Source organism: Lagopus leucura, unplaced genomic scaffold (genome assembly GCF_019238085.1).
Source record: "Lagopus leucura isolate 7727_CA_CO unplaced genomic scaffold, USGS_WTPT01 Super-Scaffold_100017, whole genome shotgun sequence".
Taxonomy (NCBI): Eukaryota; Metazoa; Chordata; class Aves; order Galliformes; family Phasianidae; genus Lagopus; species Lagopus leucura.
Genome location: NW_024962271.1, coordinates 10,155,159 through 10,177,022, shown reverse-complemented (window position 1 = coordinate 10,177,022; position 21,864 = coordinate 10,155,159).

The following is a 21,864-nucleotide window of genomic DNA, read 5'->3' as shown; positions in this document are numbered from 1 at the left end:
TTTCCCTTGCAAGAAAGTACTTAAGCATACTGCTTTAATATGTAAATTGTTGCTTTGAATTAGTCCAACCTGTATTTTTATACATCAGTTAATAGAAAGAATAAAAAATACGTAAGACTAGTGCAGATAAAAGGACTTACTGTCAGGATTTCACAATACAGCTGATAAACTATGTAGATTTTGCATTCTTACCAGGTGAGAGATTCTATGGAAGCACTGTCCATTCCCTATGCATAAGACGAACCACACAAATCAACTGTTCATTCAACTATTTCCCATTAAATTATTTTTAGTGTATGTTCTTCCAAGTGCTGCATGAACTCTGATGATTCCTAGCTTCCCTAGCATCTTGGCTTGCATCATCAACTCTTCGAAACTTTTAACTAGAAAGTACTAGAAGGTAAAATTATGCAAGCTATTCGAAGTTATACCAGAATGTAACTTAATTGTATTTAAAAGTTCATTTGTTTCTAATGTCTAATTTTTCTTCTAGTTTTACAGAGGAAATTTTAAAATCTGTTGGTTTTTTTTTAGGCTGTATCACATATCATTAATCATTCTTTCTTCACACAAAAGAATCCGATTTTTCACTCCAAGCTTGATCAAAAAGCTACCAGTTGGTTATGCAAGTTCAGCACATGGAACAGATGCCAAGAATTGCTGGCAGAACATTACTGACTATGAGAGTGTGAGACCTTTTGGAAATTTCTAAAGCTGTGAGTAGGACTTTCATGGTAATTGTAAAATGCATTTTACAGTTGGTAACAGACCTCACAAGAACAACTGAACTTAGACACTTCATCTTCTACTCAGAAGTGAGAGGTCCAATGAAAAGAAGAAAAATTAAGAAAATTAAGAAGAAAATTCAAACACTGTTCAGATTTGAAACTTGGGCTAGAATAGCGTAGCCCTTGCCTGTCTGGTTAGGCAAGAAAAGATCTTCACAACAGATAAATTTCACAGAAATAATGAGAATTCAGAAGAATTTCTGCATGACAGGAAACGCCCACAAGAAATTAAAGAAATAGAGTCAGTACAGCTGTGCTGATTAACACTCACAATGTCACACTACCTAGATATTTTTTTTCCCCTTTAATTTGCACGCTGCCAAATCATCCTTTTTATGGGAACTGTTAATGAGAAAGAAAAAAATTTCCTTTGCATAATTTAACTGAATGAATGAGCCTAGCTGGACAGGTTTGAGGTTCACGTAACTTCAGCATACTTTTGTAAGCTCTGACCCCTTTTTTATTTAACTGTTACTCTAAAAGGAAACAAGCCCAGAAAGTAGCCAACAAACATGAGATAAAACATAGAAAATACTGCAGTTATTGCTGTGGCTTATTTGAAGTAAATAACTCTCCTGAGTCAAATGCAACCACATTCATAAGTCCATGTTTTAACGAAGTAACAGTTTGAAAGAGCTGTAGAATCACCTTCTTGTATTCCTCTTATCAGATAAAACATTTTCCATTTTCCAAAGGAATGTTTGCTGACTGCAATCTAAAATTAGTGTGCTAATATTCTGTAATACTTTGGAGGTTTCCCTTTTAAAAAATCCACGCTCTGGGGGACAGTAGAGTTCTTAAGCCTGTTTTTCACTTTTATTATGTAGACAAAATTGTAGTATTAAGATGAATGCGAATTTTGCCTACATCTTATCAACTACTTAATATTCTGTTATGGAAGAAGACCTGAAAATCTTGCAGAGTCCAGACCAGCAGATAAAATAAATGCTCTGAGTCTGGGTTTTCTACATTCTTTTATGAACCAGAGTCAATCTCATGCTATCAATTTAAGATGCTACTAACAAACTAGTCTTTCTATATTTTTGCATGTGTTGACTCCATGGGGGCTTAGCATAGATTGAGGAACTGTAGTTTCCAAATGATGCACCCTACCACCTAGATGGTGTTTGGCTGAGTAGGCTAGCTAATTTTCCTTTTCAGCATATAAATCAAGTCTTTGGCTTTTGCTTCTAGCTCTTGTAATAGTGCTGCTGTAACAGGAGGGAATGGAATACCAGTGCCAAAAAGCTCACAAGATAGATGCGGCAGTAGGCCTGGCTGCTGGGGAAGCAAAGGACGGTATAACCCCTACAACACAAGCAGAAAGAATACAAAATAGCAGGCAATAAAGGAAATGATCAACAGAAGAAACAGGCAACTGAGATAAGAGACACAGTAAGTACTAAGGATGAAGAGACAATATAAAAGGAGAAAGACAGGAAACAAGAATGCCTTGCGTTGCACTTCTTACAGCCTGTCAAATTCTGCTATTTCTTTCTGAGACCTGCTTATTGCACTGCCTCACATTTGGGTGTAATAAGTAACACGAAGTATAAAATCTCCTACTCTTGTTCTTATTCCTCCTTTAACATCACTTGCAATGGTTTTGATTAAGTAGTATTTCTTGATTCTATTTACTGGCCCCCCCCCCTTGTGTTTTTCCTGAATCATTTGACTGCAAAAGTACTGCTAACCAGCTTCAACTTCTGAGCTGTTCAGCAGTCTTTGCATGCATTTAAGGTACTTTCAGTCCTTTCTGGTATTGTATTTTGCCTTGAAATTCCCTTTTCCTCCCACTTTCATTGTAGTTCTGTTCTTCCTTTCTCCTCTTCATCTTGCAATATGATGTGCTTTCTATCATATCCATTCAGAGACAAACTCTGGATAGTCTACCTGCCCTGGATTTAGACACTTTTCTGTGTTTTTACAGTTTGATAACACATCATCTGCACTCTGTATGCCAACTCAAGAATATTTCACTTCCTGATCCTAAAGAGGACTTCCTACACAAAGATCATCTTTTTCACACTGGTCAACTCTTTGCAATTATTTCTTCACACATCCATTTGGCAGAATCAGTGCTACATAAACATGCAGTTGTTCATTAATGGTTTTGGTCATCATCATAACTAGAGTCATTAGCCAAAATTTTATCCATAATTTCATGTTTACAAAAATATTTTTAAGATGCCAAGTATCATAAAAATTGTTTCAGCTGCATTGATTTAAAGCCACTAAGTAATCGTAACTGCATACTCCCTGAGGATGTTTCAAGAAATAATATACCAGAACCAATATCCTCTCTAATACAGTTGTCTAAATTCAGGTCAAGCAGCCACTGACCTCATTTGCTTGAAATTCTGAAATCCTCTGACTGAAACATATCACAGGTATGCAGCAACCACCCACTCTTCTACTTCGTTCTGATTTCTTTAATGTACGTAAGTTAAAAACAAAAATCTTGTTTTTCATAGAAATGATTGTATTAGCTAAGCATGGCAGAACCTACATTTTAATCTAGTTGGCTCTCTAATAAAATACTGTGATATAGGATATAATGATACAGGATATAAAAAACATTGCAGATATTCCTCTGTTTATTTTTACTTATTCCCTTGTTTTTTGTTAAATTTGTGTGTAAAAATTCTTCTTTGGCATCTATTATAAAATTTGAGATGTTTATCAATATCAAAAAGGTCCCAGTTGTTACAAAAAACCTGCTGTAAAAAGGGACATGAAGAAATGAAAGAACTGCCAAGAGATATTACAATGCATACATGAGGTATCTCTGCACTTTCTGGTTGCTGGGGAGGCAAAGGACAGTATAACCCCTACAACAAGCATGAGATGAACCGTGTCAAAGTGATACACACAGAGTTCTTAGGTTGGACAGTTTTCACAATGAAATATGCTCAGTAGTAGCCTCCCTTTTCCTTCTCTTTTAAGGGAGAAACAAACTGTTTTATGTATATATTTACAACCTGTTACTCTTTCAAAAAAAACAACTTTTTTTTTTTTAGATACCAAATTTGAATAAAAATTACAGTTTTTATTCAAAGTCAGGATGCCTCACTATTTTACTCCAAATACAGGGAATACTATCCTTTAGTCTCATCTGCCTCAACAGCAGTATTTATAAAGCACTTATTGGTGATGTGTCACTATATAGTGAACACTCCAGTAAGTCAATACAAAAGAACTCCTTTAGGAACAGCTTTAAAAGCCCACAAACTTTAAAAGGTTTACAAAACCCACACTCTACAGAACTGATCTTACTACTATTAATACTGCTACAAGAGTTTTACTTCTTATTTAGGGCTAGCACAATGTGGAAGAACCTGTAGTCTGAAGTCTTTTATTTGTGTGGCAGACTAACTAGTTGAGCAACACACTGCAGGTTAATGTAGCATTGATATTAAAATGTCCAACACCAGGTGGCGCAAGTAGTGCTTAGAGTGAGTATTTCATGATCTTTCTCATTTAATTCCAATAGTAATTAAAAATCTTTTAAAGTACAATTGTTATTGCAAAGCAAATACCAATGCATTTTAAATGAATAATTATTTTTTATTCGTAGTGGCTACATGAAAAACAAGAAGGGAAAAAAATAGCAAAGTAGCTTTCCAGGAAAGTAGCCTACAGGAAATTAACTGACAAGACGTGACAACAGCTAAATTAAAAAAAAAAAACAAACAACAACAAAAAACCAGATTCTATGAATACTGATGTAGAAGAAAGTACGCTTCCCATTTCTTTTAACGCATGCAATTCAGGATAAAATATTCAAGCATTTTTTCAAAGTCTTAACCTTAGCTCACAAAAGAGGTCACAATTAATATATATTGAATAGTCAGCTTGTTTCATTAAGTGTTTAATTTGCCTGTGACATCTAGTCCTATTCATGAAAAATAAGTTGCTTCAGACATACTAGATTTCTATGTTTCAGGGACATTTTAGCTTTTTCTTCACAGGTTAAAATGACAGAAGCACAATATCTGATATAAAATGCTGCTATTTCTTTATAGGAACGATGCCAACTCCTCACACCTTTCTCACGAATGCTATTGTAGCATAAATAATTTAAGACAGATTTCTTGCCTGTTTAAAAGATGGGCAGATATTTGGAAATTATAAAAAGTTCAAACTAAAGCAGTATGAAGAGATGACAATGCAAATACTTCAAACATTAATGTGACTTTTTCCATGCTGTCATCATATACATGCTCTAGTAAATTAGTGTCAATTCTGTTATTAACTCTAGTGATGTGTTTTATCAGTCAGTTGGAAGGGATGTCTAGAGAAGCCTAGTATAAAAACCCAGCTCAAAACAGGATCAACCAAAGTATGCTGCATCATCAATTGGATTTTGAGCATCTCAAGCCTTGTTCCACTTGCTCACTAGCCAGTCTACTCCAGCATTTGGCCACACTCATAGATTTTCTTCCTGCTTAAACAGAAACTGTTATCCCAGTTTCGCCCACTGACACTTCTCCCTTTGTTGGGCATCACAACATTGAGTCTGGATTCATCTTTTCATCCTCCCATCAAGTATTTACATATTTTGGTAACATCTCTCCAAGCCTTCTCTTTTCCCATACTGAAGAGCACCAGACATTAGGTGCTCCAAATACTCAACCTTCACATCCATTTGCTAGACTCAAACCAGCATGTTGACATCTGTCTTGCACTGAAGAGCCCAGAAATGGACACAGCACTCCATACCTACTGGTACTGAGGAAAGGGGAAGCACCACCTCCTTGCACCTGCTAGCAGCACACCTTCCACCATGAAGTCCAGCTTCATAATGCAGCCTTGCTATAGTATGAAATCAAGATGAGAAACATGAAAATCTCTGGAGTACTGAATGCCATCCTTTTTTCCCCAGTTGGCAGCTACTTCTCTTTACTGAAATGATGAACAAGAGATCCTCACAGAAAGGAAAACTGCACCACATTGAGAATTTCAACAGAGTAGGAGTCTGAAAACATCCCCTAAGAAGTCTGTTCTTCTGTCCTTAATGGCTTACAGCTCAAATTCTCCCAGAAAATAATATTTCATGGAAAAGATACAAAAAATATTGTAAGACAAAACATGTCGCAAAAGCAAGCAAAGTAGTTTTCACATTTTCACCTTGCAGAATCACACTTGAAATTTATGTTAAAATGTGCTCCAAATTTAGTTTTGAAGACGACTTGGTAAAACATAAAGCTGTCAAGAAGCTTGCACTTTAGCTGAACATACGAGGCCACATGACACACAATCAGGAATATTTCAGCAGAAAACAGAGAAAGACCAAGTAGCTCCTCTTTCCAACACTTTTTACAACACCAGCATCCTTTAGTCAGTATAATTCTCTGTTCTTGTACTATAGTCATTTTCCCTAAACTCAAAATCTTTGCTGTATTTTTATCGGTTGCTGTGGTACAGCCCAAAAAAATCTATTTCAAGAAAAATGAATGATGTGACTTCAACATGAATACATGTGCCTGAATCAAGTAATTGGCTGCTCGTTCATTAGCATAACAATTATAAATGGTACACCGTTAACTAGGAGAGAATTTCTGGTATCTAGTCTCACAGTCAGCAACAATAGATCTCTAAATATTTAATCATTTAATTTTAATTATGATTTATATTCATTTAATATTTAATTAACATAATTAATATTTATGGAGATTGGAAAGAGCTGTGCCTTGATCAAATATGCAGATGATAAAAACTCCAAGGAGGAAGAAGATATAGAACCTGATACAAGGGAATTACAGTGACAGAGAAACACTAGAAAACAAGTAGGAAACTACAGAATTTCTGGAGTATTTGTAAATACGTGTCTGTGTATGTAGGTATGCATTTTAAAATATTAATTTTTCACATGCATGCATGCATGCATACACACACACACACACACACCCTTCTGTAACTTCAGCTGTTACAGAGATGAAAATAGAGAAACTTCTGTAGCCTAGGCAGAAGCCTGATGCATCACTCAATTAATATTTTTGTATTTTAAACTTAGACATAAGAGCACTATACAACAGCCAAACCACTGACAATGTAGAAAACAGTTAGGAGCATTGACATATCTTTTAAAATCCTCAAAAAACAAAACATAACAAAAGCACTTTGTAATGCAGCTAAGCATATTTTCTTATATTCATATGCATAACACAAAGTCAAACAGATTTGTGATACAGTTGCACAAACAGGGCAGAAAAAAAAATGTCTTCAAGCAGCAAGATCTACATGAAGGACAAAGAAAATAAGTGGGCAGAAAAGACAGCCTGTGAAACCAGAATTTATCCTGCAGAAAACGCAGTGTCTGACAAAACCAGAGTAATAAGAGAAAAATAAGCTAGAAAGATGCCTGACCCAAAGACTACAAGTCCTTCTTCTCCCCTCCATCCTCTCACCCCCAGAAAAGAAACAAAACAATGACATGACAGAACTGTGGTGATAAGCATGAAATACTAAGATCAGAGGAGAGGTGGGGAAAGTAACATCCCCTTCACTTCCAGCTCTCCTTGTTGAAGAGTTTCTAATTCTGATTATCTTGAACTCAGCAATCAGTACTAACCATAGACAGACAGGTCCACGGTTGGTTTTTGTTGTTCTTCTTTTTTTTTTTTTTTTTTACATTCAGCTAGTTTACAAGATTGTTAAGGAGCAACAGAAATAGCATTCTGAATGTCCACTGCCTGTGATTAAGGACTAACCACTGGCAATGTGTACTGCCAAATGTCAGTGGAGAAAAATATTGACTGGAAGGTTGAAACTAGTCTGATTTGTTGGTCCTGTACATGCTCACATCAGTGGGATTCCTAAGTCCCCACCAGTTAAGATACACACATGTAAATATATGCATGTTAACATACACAATTGGAACATTTATCACTAAGTCCCTGTTAATAACATTTCTTCACAACTGGAAAAGTCTCAGGAAGTTTGCCACCAGGTTTAAATAGTTCCCTTAAAATTGTTAAAATTAATTTTGCACATTCATAATTTTTTGTTCCAAGGAAAATCTGATAAGAAACTCTGGAAATGGAATGCCAGCATACTGATTAATCCAGTAGAAAAGAGGCAGATGGACAATTAAATAAAACCTTCACAACTAGGAACAGAATTTAAACACTGACTTCCATCCAAAACAAAGTCAAATCTGTTTGTATTTGAGAAATAAGAAGAAGCATACAGAACAACTGAAATTTCTTTAGCTGGATCATCATAAAATATTGTGTCTTGCGCACTTTTCTTTCTTTTAACAGGGTCAAAGCATTGTCAACATAATTTTTAACCACAGCCTGAGCTGAGTTAAACTCTTAGGATATGACATCTCAGCAATGTTGAAAGGTAACGTAAACATACACACTGATGCTCTCTGCATGCCCTCTGGCGGTATGAGGGGGATTCTGGTTATTTCTAGCAAATGCCAGTTGACTTCAAGAAGCAGAAGCTTCTTCAGCTCACAGAAGCAGAGCAGACAGTATGCAATGATGGAAAGAAGTTCTTAGCCCATGAACATGGCCTTACCATTAATTACTAAGTGGTGTTTTCAGGTTGTCTATCAAGCTCCTAAGAAATGCATGATGGTCTTTGAGCGTCCAAAGATCTTTATACACTTCAGAACACAATTCTCCCATTGTTAACATTTATAAGATCAAGCTGACAACGATAAAAAACAAACATGGCAAATATGTTTGTTCCCATCTGTTACATACCTTTGGCTTTTACCCTTAACAAAGGATATATATGCAGCATTACCGGATAGCCTACCACCATTATGATATTATAACAGCACAGACAGAATGGCACTACTACTTCAGTTCTAGCCAATTACTACTGCAGGATTCCTATTTTCTGGAGTTACTGATGATTGGAGATACATGCTAGCTTGAAGAATTTATATAGATTAGCAGCAGCAAAGAAGTTTGTACTGTGTTATCATCTTATTCAGCACAGGATTGACAGAATAATAAAATAAAAATGGTGGGAGGAGAAGAACATGAGAAGGCAAGTAGGAATTCTGCATAAACAGAAAAACAACAAAATAAATATGAAAGCAAAAATAAAAAAAGGTTTGCCTCATCTATTTTTTTCAGTGTTGTGGAACAATCTCTAGTCTCTACCCATAAAATGAAAGAGGCTGTGAAGAATTATTCTCAAAATTCAGCAATTTGCATATGCCTTCAGCCAAAGTAGCATGTGGCTCTAATCAAAAACTAGCAGAAGCCTTAAATTGCTTTTGTGTAAGTTGAATCCAATCCAGATGTCCTTTTCCTGATTGGCACGAACATTGAAGATGACAGTAAAATATATTTATAACCCAAAATTCATGTTTATGGAGTAGGATCAGATGCAAAGAATATTATAGCATCAAGTCCAAAGTATTGCAAAGCTCTGTGAAAGGAAATGAGTTTTACATTTGGTATTAACCTGAGGAAAGTTTGGTTTCCAGCGCTGGAAATTGACATTCATTTCAACTTAATATTATCACTCTATGACTTCACTCTAGAGATTGAAGAAAAAAAAAAAACACCATGTTTTCACCCTATTCCACTGTGGCCTACATTTAGCTCGAAAATTAAGACTGTGTCTTTGTGAAACAAATTCTCAATTAATGATTCATTTTAATAATTTCCTAAAGGAATCATTTTGCATAAAGAATTCTTTCCATGAGCTGTTGCTCTATGAAAATGTGTCCAGGCTCCTAAAGATGCCTTCACATGAACTGACAGAGTAAGGCAATAAATTTTATTATTCAAGCATTTCTTACATAAGCATCTCACATATTAACAGGACCTTTTTTCTTTTTTTTAACCTCCACAGGTAATGTGAACATTCTAATTTTCATCTCCGCACTGTCTGAACCTAACACCCAGTCAGGATCTTCATAGCAATGCAAGAGTAAGCACTGCTCACATAATAAGCAATTATTTTACGAGGACCTGTGGACTGTCACCAAGGATCTTCAAAGCAACTCATCTTGAAATCACCTTTAAATATTGAAGTTAAAAAATCAGTTAAATTTTGCTCTCAGTGTAGTTTCGTTATTGCTGAAATTTCTGAAAGCAGAATACATTACCCATGATTTCTGTGATGAAGATTTCCAATTCCATTGTAATAAAATCTTATACTACAAAAACCCTAAAGAAATAAAGACTTTCATGTGAAAAGAGCTGCTTCATATTTTCAGGAGCTCTAATTTTTCTATATTTGAATGCAAACCTGTTTCATATCTAATCAAGCCGTTAACACGGAGGGTCATTTGGTTTTGATTTTTTTCCCATATTCACTTGTTAGAAGACAATGACAGGTACAGAAAGGCAACCTCAACTAACATTCTTAATGAATGACAGAATACTGTTTTAAGTACAAAAATGTAATAGAAGTCACAGGAATAAATGAATATCCAATAATGAATACAGATGTGCATGTGCTTGAAAATATGAACATCAGAAGAGAAATATCACTTAAAGCATCACTAAAACACTGCACAGTTTATATCATTTCTACGTTACAACAAAATTATCTCCACTGTTGTTCATTCTTAGTCAGATATTTTAGTATTGTGGAAATAATTTTAAATCATTTTAACAAATTCATTGCAGACTAAGATGGTTAAACTCTGCTATTTTTTACTACCAGCAATTTCAATAAGTTAAATGGGTGCAAATGCTAAGATTTTAACACAGATTAAATGGATGATAAAGCACTCTTGGGAAATATCTTCAGCAACAGCAATCAAATGAAAAATTGTAATTTTGAAGTAGCATACTTTAAAACTGTGGTTGTCCAACACAAGAAGGCTCTCAGAAAGAGCACACGTTATTGCAGTTTTTTGAAACAATGGAGGTGGTTTTTTTTGTTTGTTTGTTTGTTTGTTTTTAAGAAAGCTGCATTTCCCTATTCCAGTCAGATGATCATCAGTCCTTGAACAATCCCACTTACCTTCTCCTTGCTTTTTTCATCTGTTAAATAACTGCCAATCTTCTTGAACCACACAGGTGTTCTTTAACTAAGCCGTGCATAATTAACTCACTTAATCTCATAAATTATTTCCTTACTTTCCAAATAGCTTTTGATGCTATTTCTCCCAAATCGGCCATCCTTAGAAGTTGGTAGGTGAGGAGGAACTCTTTTTGGAGCTTACTTTTTGTAAATTGAAGGAAGACAGCAAGTCTTGAATGTATTGGTCATAAGGAGTAAATATAATGCCTTAAAAAATGTGGTCACAAGATCAGATTGTATAAAGTTATTTTTCTGTGTGAATATGAATACTTACCTTCAAATGGAATGGAAAACAAATACGGAATGGTAGGATAAATAAAGAGATGTAACATTTTGGGTAATATGTAGTAAAGGACAGTTCTCATTTTTGGCCTAATTGGTAAAGAGGAATTGGTACATACACAGAGAGCAGAATAGTCATATAGTCATACACGTGTGCTTTGTTAAAAATGACAAAAATAGAGACATTCTGAATTGAATAAAGATGAAAGGATACTGAACACAACAAAAAAAAGGGAAATTAGTAGATCGAGCAAGCACACGCTTGTTTCAGACTAAGTTAATTTGCAAAAGAAATAATGGCTGTTAAAACATGATGAAACAAGCAAAATTATTAGTTTGGTAAATTTGTATCCTGATCTGTAAGGCAAACTAATGCTTAATAGGAAGAAAACCTGCGCACTGTACTTCTGATAATTTTGAGATAGAAATTACATAGAATTTTACATAAAATGCAGTTCTAACATTGTAAAATAATGTCAAGCATCATGAAAAGAGTGAAAATAAGTTTTCAGAAAGTTTGTCTTGCAGTGTATGTTTAAATGCTTAAAATATTTTATTAGAGTCTTCTTCCATTTAAAATACAAGATGCAAATTATTTACTTATTTTGTTGTTATACAAAATATACAGTTAACAGTACACAAAATAGGAGTTCACTTCATGCATGCAAAACATAATCACAACATCATGAAGGAAAATCAGTAAAGGACATTTTGCCAGATAGAATGATCAGCACTTCTATTTTGTAATGCTTTAAAAAAAAATTTCCAAGATCTTTAACTCTTTGTATTTTGCAAGTACACAAAACATAGAAAAGAACCTTTTGGAAATCACAGGATATTTACAGAGTGTAAATGTTGCTCTGACAATTATTGTGTGTAGTACTGGCTACTGTCCTGAAACTAACTGCATCAGTAGTATGGGGACTGTTAGTTTTTATTTTTTACTTTCCACCTCCAAAGAGACACCTGTTGGTTTTCTTCCTATTCCCTCAGGGAGGCTTTGGTTTTGGTTTTAATAAATCCCTTTAAATTTAGGTGGTTTCTGTTGGTTTTTTTTTTTTTTTTTTTTTTTTTTTTTCCCCACTATTTGTACTAAATGATAGCTCTCAAATGGCCACAGCTTAACTACTCCCCTGAGCAGCTTGCATGGGACCCTGAAGCAAGAATGATTACTATTAAATACTTCAAGATAAATATGAAGCTGATAAACAAAGGTGATTACTAATTGCAGCAATTTCTAAATGAAGATAAACATTCTTTTTTCTTAGTTTTTAATAACATCTAAGTGGATGTTTGGAATCATTGACCTTGTAATACTAATTTACAAGGTTCAGCTATGACCAGAGAAAAATTGCAGCTATCAATTACGAAGCACTAAATCTCATTCCTGTCCTAGAAAAACACCTAACTCATTTTTAAGAGGCATTGAGCACAGTCTCACTTTGAAGCTGAAAAGAGTTAGATGCTTGCTAATACATGCTCACTAGCAAGAAACCTGAAAAGTTTACTTCAAGAAATGGCAGGGAATACTGAGCAAAACAGGGAATTGCACATGATTTACTTGTATTTTTGTTGGACTTCTTATAAAGCATTTAACAGGTAGCAAGTGAGAGTAAAAAAAAAAAAAAAAAAAAAAAAGATACCTTTAGTAGTAATATAATAAAATGGGAGAGAATTGGCTGGCAAGAAGAGTTACGGTTAAAAGAACAAGTGCTTTCTTCATCTAATTTCACCCACATTACTTGCAGAAAGAGTTTGCCTCAGGGAATCCTAATGATCACAAAGTAATGTACCAGAAGTCTCAGCGAAAAAACTGCTGCTATTCAGATATTCATTAGGGCCTTGAAAAATTAAATGGTTACATTGGATTTAACCACAGAGGTCACATTTCTTTAAAAAGACACACATTAATTGTATGCACTTCTGCTCTATTATATTTTAAAATAAATACTACTTTTTTTTTTTTTTTTAAACCACTGAATTCTTTTCTCCTTTTATTTTTCTAGGGTATTTATTAAGCACAATTTCCACGCTTAATCTACTGCTAATTTTCAATTGCTGTCTTATTTTCCTCAGTGAAAAGAACAACAAAGCTTAGGTGTGTTTTCTCTGTTTTTGTTTTGTAATAATCTCCGTACTACCAACTAGCTCTCAAAAAGCTAGAGATCTTGCTTTCAAATAATAAATTAAAAAAATACATTTAGAAGTGTTTATCAAAGAAGTCCACACAGTTAAACAGACTTCAAAATGATTGATACAGTTGTACTATTTAAACTTCAAAGTTTTCAATGAACTACTTTTAAAGTTTAAACTTTGTGTGTGAGCACATGTATTCTAAGTGCATGGCAATTTGGTGGCATGTATTTTTTTGGTTTTTTTTTGTTTGTTTGTTTTTTATTTTTTTATTATTATTTTTTTTTAAACTGGTGAGTTTGCCTCTAAGAATCTCAAATAAGCCATGAAGTATCGATGTCTTTTCAAGGTAGTGCTACATATGAAGAGACACAACTTTTACTATCTTAATATTTTTCTTATACTCTTGTGAGTAAAGTTACATCACATACTCTCATACATTAGCTAAGATGGTAAAATTAAATCATGAAATATGCAGAGGTTCACTCAGCTTTTACAGCAAGCAGTGCTCTACAGCAGACCCAGGAGACAGACGGTATTCTCTTCTACTATTTCAGCACCCATGGGTTTGTGCAGTCCCTGTCAGCCATTCGGAGTCCAGCAACAAGGGCCAGTGTCTCAGCTGTAGTAAACCAAAGTGAACGTATAGCTACACTATTTTATACCAATATCTCTCACAATACTTATGTCAGTTATTTCCAAAAGATAAGTTAACTGTAAAATTGTCTTTTTCTCTCCTGATCCTGTAAGATTCTGACTATGTGTAAGGGCAAACATTTTCAAGTGTGTTAAAGGCAGTCACACACTTCCTTTAAGCGACTAATCCTTGATTTGCATTTAGGGATTCAAAATGCAGATGAAAAATGTTACAGTATAAAATTATACTATAGCTGATTAAGTTAATTCAGCTACTAGAAAGGTATGCATTTCAAATTACACAGCAGTTCTAATAATCAGAGTAAATGCTAATGTGATCAGTCACAAAGCTGATGCAATCATGTATCAGGATAGCACCTTGTTACACAGGCTTTTTCCCCCCTCAGGATTTCATCTTTCTCTTTCAAAAATGTAATAGAATGAAAATGACCCACTTTCAAACATCAGAAGTAAGACCACCTCTAGGTCAGTTTATAATAGACGAGTTATCCACACACCTACCTTACTCTGTCTAATGTCCTCCTCTCTTAATTGGAGAGATAGGTGTCAATAGGACACAACTACACAGAAGTTTCATAATTTTTCACCTCTAGAATTCCCTTTAAAGCTTAGATATTTCTTAATGGATACGTAGTAGTTAAACAGCTGATATCTACAACTTCATTTCAGATTTGGCAAAGACTGATTTAAGCTCTTCACAGGCTGAAACTCATCCTCACCGACAGCTACTTTAATTTGCCTCATACACGATCCCAGACTTCTGAATTTCTACAGCTTCAGCGGACTAGCAGAACCAGGTTTATGCTCAAATAAATATCTCAATAACAGTGAGCTATTTACTGTGCTTTAAGCACCTCCAACCCGCTAAGCCACAACCTTTTTTTGCCCCTGAGCACACAGTTGAAGCATAGATGTTTTAGTTCAGAACTACGGATGGAATTTCTCAATGCTTACTTTCTTACAACCCTGGAAGAGAAATATTCTCTCTGCTCCATCACTACTCTTCTCCTTCCGTATTTACATGGCAAAAAAACCATTCTGTTCTACTTTTCCAAGATTTTTCTTTATAGCTTTATAAAAGCAAACTGCCAGCATGTGGTACACAAATTAACATATGCTGACTAGAAAGATAAGCTAGAAAAGACTGTTCTATACTAATCAAAAAGTCCTACACTAATCAAGAATAGGAACATATCCTAGAGTAATAGATCAATAGAGTAATGCATCAAAGGCTCAACTAATGTGACGGTAAGGTTAGAGAGATACAAAAAAAGGCATCATCTACAACACAGGAGGATCCTAAAAGAATAATCTGCCAGCTATCTATTGATCTTGCATGATTTAATAGTTAGAAACAAGCACAACACAGAACAATAAAAAGAATAACACACGCATAACTTGGTGGATTTAACACTGATGGATTTAACACTGATGGATTTATCTTAACTAATCCTTTCCTTTGTACTTCAGCTGACCACCTTATCATTTCTGGTTGCACTTAAACAGCAGTGCTTACTTCCACAGTGCAGGGTTGCAGATAAAAACCAGTACCCTTCATGTATTTTATGATTAAACACTTTCTCCTAAGAATACATCTGTGTTCATCTACTGCATATGTTGTCCTTCATTAGCAAAAAAACCTGCAAGCCTATCTGTATGAAGTCACGAAAGTATGAAATATGTGTTTTGGGGATGACTGTAAGAGATCTGCCACAGAGCAGAATATTAACGTCAACAACCATTCAAACAGTACGATTCAGTCTCCTCAGTTAATTCTTTTGCAAGATTTTTATTAAGGAATCAGTGGAGATAATATCACCACTGAAAGATTGTAGATTAAGGGCACTGCACAAGGGAATATAGTAGGACTATAGAAGCAAGTGGGAATGGCCTCAAGTTGCACCAAGGAAGGATCAGATTGGCTATTAGGAAAAATTTCTTTTCTGAAAGAGTGACCAGGTGCTGGAACAGGCTGCCCAGGCTGTTGGTGAAGACACAATCCCTGGAGATGTTCATGAAGTGATTAGAAGTTGTACTAAGGGACGTGGTTTAGTGGGGAAATATTGGTGGTAGGTGCACTAAATGATCTTGGAGGTCTTTTCCAACCCTGGTGATTCTACAGAAGAAAAACTATTCAAGTGAGACAGCTTTTAATTCCATTATAAAAGCAGAATCAGTCACGCTTTGAAAAATTCTACCCTCTAGTTCAATTCAGAAACACAAAGGGAAAAATTGAGTTTAACTATTTTCACAAAGAACAAAACTTGGGCTGTGTATTTCTTTTTATTGACTTTTTGTTTTGTCAAGGATAAGGAAGAAAAAAAAAAATCTAGTAGTCTGTATGCAGGCCTAAATGTATCCATCATTCTTGCTAAGTGCATATGATTTAAACACAATTTTTTAGTCATTCAGTAGCTATTATAAAGCTGGAAGGAGTATTTGCTAAGAGCTGTCTTACAGCAAGGGTTCTACAAATCAGCAAGTACATTTGACAAATGTTCCTATGAAATAACACAGAAGTTCTTTTCTCTCATTCTTGTGCTAAAATATGCTTAGTCTCATCAAATGGAAAGTGAAGTATTGAAAGACAAAAGTAAAATTTAGGTCAAAATGTGTTTTTTAGATGGTGAAACTAAACATGGTAAACCTTTGTATAAAACACTTACCTCAAATAAACAAAAGTACAAAAAAGCTGCAGTTCAATGCAGAAAATGTAGCACCTGTACAAATAAAGATCTTTGTATAAATCCTACAGATGCAACCCTCAAAGGCTTTTTTCTACATGAAGCGCAATAAAGATACACTATGCACGAGACTTCCCAAAGCTGCTTTAAACAAACCATTTTTCTTCAGACTCTAAATTCATGTTATTGATTTTAAAAGAAAGAATTGTAATTCTATTCCACTTCAGGGGGTCACGCCATCTTCCTTTCCTATTTACTGTATAAGTGAAGATAATAGATTCAAGTCATGCATTTAAAAAAAATCTTCTTAAAAAAAAAAAAAAAGAAGGAAAAACAGCATTTGAGTCATAAAACATGTGGTAAAGTACTCGAGTAACCACACAACATACTTCTATTGATCAATCCATAGAATCAGCATGGTGGCTGTGATCACATTAAGTATCATTAAAGGCTTAATTTTTATGTTGACAACATTAAGGGATGTTTCTATATTACACCACAATTTATTTTATAAATTAAAGCAACTACTTTTAAAATTTATGTTTAGTAGAGAATATTTATTTAATATTAGTTTAGTAAGACTTCCTTAACAGTTTCTGAAGAAAAACAAACCTCATAGCTGAAATTCATCCCATCTTGAGATAAAATGCCTGAAGTATGTTACAAGAACAGTTTTCTAGAAGTGTATACTTGACTGCTTGTAAGGGGAGCTCAGATAACAGTTACAGACATGTACATTACAGATACTTGAAGATTATATGAATCTAAGACTTTTTCTAAAACAATGAATGATCAGATAGGCAGTATTATCTCTAAAAAGATTTAAATCAGTTAACCTTCATAAGGACTCTAAACTTTCTGAAGCAAAAAGGTGTCCGTAAATAGTAACTATCACTCTATGCAACCTACATCTGTAATAGCAGCTTTAATCTGCTGTAACTTCAGTTGCTATTACCTGTGTACAAGTCACAGTTGAGTAGAGGTAGTACAATTTTGCTATGAAGTCATCAAATTCTTGATATTCTGACCCTCATGCATTTATTTTGTTTTACTGAAGGAAAACAACAAAGACTTAAAGACATTTATTTTACTTTCAAGATCATTACTTAACTTTCAAAACCTGCTTTACTACTGATGATGTTGTAAAAGCTATAATAAAATTGTTTGCTGTTCCTGTAATTTTAATCTTGGCCAAGATTAAAGCTATTGTCTGCATTACTACATAAACTCTAACTACAATAAAAGGCAAAGACTTGTGATTCCACTCTTTCCTTTGTCCACAGATCACAGAGTCCAACAGGCTTCTTAGATGCAACTCCCACTGGCAGGCTAATGAACCATTTTTCTAATAATACAGATGAATTGGTCATGAGCCTCCCACTTCATGCTGAGTACTTTTCGCAGGAGTTTAAAGTATTCTTAATTCCAGTCATAACAACTCATGTTTTTTCTTTTCTGCAAATCAAAGTTGCTATCAGCTATTATTTTTGTTTTGTTTAAAAGCAAGCTAATGTACATTTCTTTCAAGATATTAAATTACTCTTTGTTTGAAAAATAAAAACTGTCTTATTTTATTCAAAAAACTTCAGATCTGCAGATTCATTTGTAAAGGCTGAGTTAGAAGCTGGAAACTGTGGAACCAAGACTCTTAAATAGCAAGCACATCCAACACAGCAAGCCCTCAGTTGTTGTTTTATATAAAGGGCTCATTGAGTCATCGGTTAAACCATTTTTTCTTAATGTAGCTAAGTCTCTTCAACTGTGTAGGATGAGATGACAGTTACATGTCAGATGTTACTGCTTGTTCACTCAGAGTCCCACAGCTAGCAACAAAGACCCAGAAATATGGCACATTAGCAGGAGTAGCAAGTGAGAGAGCAATCCACAATGCAAAAATACAGCAAATTCAAAGATACCACCTTACATTCAGCCACAATTTCAAAGAGGTTTAGGAAGAATTCAGGTCTTCTGGTTTTTTTTCCCCGTGAAAGGCAGATGCTTGATTAGGTATATTGCTATTCCTCAGCCTACTCTCCCCTTCTGACAATAATAATTTTAGCATTATAATTATTTTTCTGGTATGTATTGCCATACTTTAATGTTCATATTCCATCACATTATTTTGTGCTCTTCTGTTAGTAATACTGAGATTTCACAGGGTGAGAATCTTGCATAATCTCATTAGTAATGCATTATGCATACTGAAACACAACAGGAGATTCTGAGTACTTTATTACTATTTCTTTATGCTAAAATCTTCAGGGTGGAGTCTAAAAAGTAGGTATAAAAGGGACAGGTTACAGAATTAGGTACAGAAGTTGCCACAGTAAAACTGTCAAGTGACCTGAGAGAAATGGAAGGGAACTCAAAAGTGGTAGCTACTCCTCTAAAGAAGAGATGTCATTTTAAGATAGACTGCTAAAATTAGTATTTCTGGAAACCGCATGCAAGAACACTGTTCTAAATTCCTACTGCTCTACCAAATCCAGATAAAACTGCTGTCACTGTGCCCAGGAAATACAGGGACTACCTTCATGTAGGCTTCTTAAGATGCATGATATTTACTGTAAAAAAAAAATGAAGAAAAAGCCACAGTCTGAATTTTCTCTAAATTGAAAGCAGAACTCAGCTGATACGAAAAGCAGATACTGAAAGAATATATAGAGTTCTGCATTCATGGACATTCAAGCCAAATTATACTGCATAAATGTGAGAGCTGTTGGCTCACATATTGAAAAGCTTCAGATCAAATTGCTTGACATGAGTCAATACTGTTACAAAATTATTGGCTGTGATTTGCAACCACTGCTTTTACTGGCACATAAGATTGGTGTACTGTATTTCCTTTGTGTTGCAGAGTTTTTCTGAGAGCTAATCAAGAAACTGAAAATAATGGAAAACAGCAGATCACCGCTTAGCCTCATATATTCTTCTGTGCAAAGTAATTTGTGTTTATTACAGAAAAGATGACTATATCAAACAATCACAAATTCTTTGTTTCATTTTTTCTCCAATTTAGATAGGTAACACTGCCTTCAGATGGAGCTGATTTTAGATACTACAGGCTGGTAACCCAAGTGACTTAGATGAAACCTTGACAGGGTGATAAAAGAATGTCTTCAACAAAGTTATCATGCTGTACAAGCAGAAACAATCCTGTAGGTTTTTATATTTAGAAAATGAGAAGCCCGCAAGAAAGCTGCTGGTTTCTACTACAGATCAGAAGAATTTCTCAAATACCATTAAATTCCCTCTCACTGTGCCAAATTTTAAACACAGCTTTTAAACTTTTACCTTTGTGTTTTAAGCAATTTCTAGAACTTTAAAAGAGAAAGAGTTCAGTGACTCATCAGCAGGGTCCTAACACAACCTGTACTGCTGTATTTATCACTGAGGAAGCTACCCATCCCAAAGAGTTTGAAGGTACGAGTACATGAAGGAACAGAATGCATTAGATGGGATTTGTTTAAGCTAGTAATTTAATGATCCATTAACTGATACCATTCTAATCTAAAAGGAACATACAATCAATGTGCTTTTGAATGCTTACAATCAAGCATTGTGAAGTCCAGAGGCAATCACTCTGTGCAATCTTCAGTATCCATACTCTCACAGAATTTAGCTTTCAGTGTGTGTACTGAAAGGAAGGTTTATCCACCAGTCTGAGCTGGTAAACAAGACATTTTATTACTATACCAAATACTAGTCCTCTCGTACAGACTCTTGTATTTAGTAAAGAGAAAATATTAAGTATGTTCAAGAAAATTGCTTCTCAAACTAATAGCTGAAAATATAGAGAATCTTTTAGGAAACATGTTCACCAAGCAGCAAGCAGAGGTCCAAGTCCCCTGATCACATGAAAACAAAGTAATAAGAACACCTGACCTACCAGATTTGCTTTGGAACTTAGTATTTCACTTCAAAAATGTAGCACTCTGAACTGGTTCTTTATAATTTGCATCCAGATGTGGAATTTTTAGTACAGAATACACAGAGCTGCTGGAGTGTGTCCAGAGGAGACCACAAAAACGATCCATGGAATGGAATGAGGACAGGCTGAGAGAGCTGTGGCTGTTCGGCCTGGAGAAGAGAAGGCTGTGAGGTGACCTGATAGTAGTCTTTCAGTATCTAAAGGAGAGCCATAGGACAGAAGGGTACAGACTCTTCAGCAGGGTTTGTGGTGATAGAAAAAAGAGAAATAGCTTCGAGCACAAAGAGGTAGATTTAGGTTAGATATAAGGAAAAAATCCTTTACAGTGAGGGTGGTGAAGCACTGGAACAAGTTGCCTGGTGTTGTGCTTGATGCCCTGTCTGTGGAGACTTTCAAGGTGAGGCTGGATAAGGCCCTGGGCAACCTGATCTACCTGTGGTGTCCCTGTTCACTGCAGGGGAGTTGGACTAGACATCCCAACTCTAAGGACTCTATGATTCTATGAACATACTTGCTTCAGTCAATTTGCACAGTATTTTGAATAAAAACATTCATGAATCTTATGTTAAAACCAGCACTTCAACTGATGTGAAACTTCAATTATATTGAACCTACTTTAGAAAAAACTGCATCCATTTCAGGTACAAAAAGTTAAAGTAAACGCCAAACATGTTTCTGTTACTCAGCTGTACATCACATTGGTTTGTATTTTGAACTGATATCCTCATTAGCTTTGCGACCTTGACAGGCATTATTAGTTTGTTTACAGCCCTTTACCTATAAGCACTGTACGGAAAGGCTTGATGTTATCCTACCAGGTAAGATATTCACAGGTTGATGTCACCAAATTATACTATTCAATGTAGTTCTCTCATTTTAGCCACTGCTTATACCACACAGTTCAAGACAAAATCATCTGGGCCACCTACTACTGTGCTTTTTATCGGACAGCATCCTGCCACCGTATCAATGGAGGAATGAGGTAAAAGGCCAAACTTTGGAAAGAGCTCTTGTACAACAAAATGTTGTATGAACTCACTTGTAATATCTTTTCAAAATTAGATTAAAAGCCTTTCATTTATTAAATGGCAAAACTAAGATTTTATTTCATTTTGTAAGTGCATCATATTTTGTACAATACACTCCAATTTTCATCATTACCATCTTTAGGTACTATTGAATTTTTGAAAAACTAATTATTCTAAACTTAGAGTTTATATATCCTAAATAACACTTAGTTTTGTTAAGAAAAGGGTTGTTTTCTTTTTTTTTTTTAAGAAAAAATGGGTTTGCTTCATAGCATAAAAGAAAACGGAAGTGCTTACTTCATAAGAAATGGAAGTGTTATTTGTCTTAAACATCACCTTTTTACAGTCTCAGG